We start from the raw sequence: 1,193 nt of genomic DNA, 5'->3' as shown, positions 1-1,193 counted from the left end.
AATAAGGTATCGGGATTGATGGAAGACCTTCCCACATTCTTGACACGTATATGGTTTCTGTCCTGTGTGGATGTTCACATGGTCACACCGGGGTAGTGCTGGACGCAAAGTTTGTTCTTGCTGCTGACATTCCTGGGGATTCTGTCCACCTCTGTGGGTTTCGAAGGAGATGTCAAGGTGTCGAGGACCTGGGAAGGCTCCCCCACATTCCTTACATTTGGACGGGTTTGTACCATGGTGACATAGGAGACTGTTGGAGTGAAGGACTCTCTATAAACTGTGACCTCTCCCACCGTCCAGGGGCTTCTCCCCTGGGACGGTTTGTGTCCATGGACTGAGCACAACGGTCTCTGAGTAGCTTTTCCCAGGGGAAAGCTTCTTTGCAGCAAGGGCGCTCCCTTCCTTCTGGTCAGCCAGAGAAGACATCCCACCTGTCTTGGCATCCACATGGGGCTGAGGATACAACTGGTTCCTCGAGATTCTGTCACAGTGTGCATGATCAGACAACCCACCCAGGCTGGTTGCTTCCCTGAGGAACAGCAGAGAAAACTTACAATTAGTTTGCTGTGCCTGAGAGTCTCCTCGTCCAGAAAATTCACATCTGCGGGTTGGTTTTTAACATTTAACCCCCTTGATTGAAATTATGACATGAGACCGGATTTTCCAAGCAATGACTAATGTTTCAATGAGACGGACAAGCAAAAATTGACCAATGCGGGGTTACAGAGCTATATAAATTTTTTGAACTCAGTGAACAGACACAGTAAGTGGAAATAACTCCCTCTGCAGAAAAATGAAGTACCAGTTTAGACTGAAAATAAAAGGGACCTGAGACTGGGTTTGGTTCCAGCTCAGTGTGGAGCCCAGGATACATGTGTGAAGGCAAAGATGCATCCCCACACACCCGAGAGGGACACTGTGAAAACATCTCACGTGAAGCAGATTCCTCTCCAGGATCAATGAGTTTTTTGTTTCTTGTTCTGTTTACTTAGGTGGGGAGAAGGTCACACCGAGTACTGCTCATGGATTCCTGCTGCTGGGGCTCTGAGGGACATGTGGGGTGCTGGGAAGGAGTCCAGGTTTCCTTCCTGGTGCAAAGCAAGTACCCTTCCTAAGGCAAAATCAGTAGTGCTGCACCATCAGTTTCTTTTCAACAATCGCCACTTGTCTTTGCTGTATATCAGATCTAAAAT

This window comes from Sorex fumeus, unplaced genomic scaffold (genome assembly GCF_029834395.1).
Source record: "Sorex fumeus unplaced genomic scaffold, SorFum_2.1 ptg000134l, whole genome shotgun sequence".
NCBI lineage: Eukaryota > Metazoa > Chordata > Mammalia > Eulipotyphla > Soricidae > Sorex > Sorex fumeus.
Note: the sequence above shows the minus strand (reverse complement) of the source record.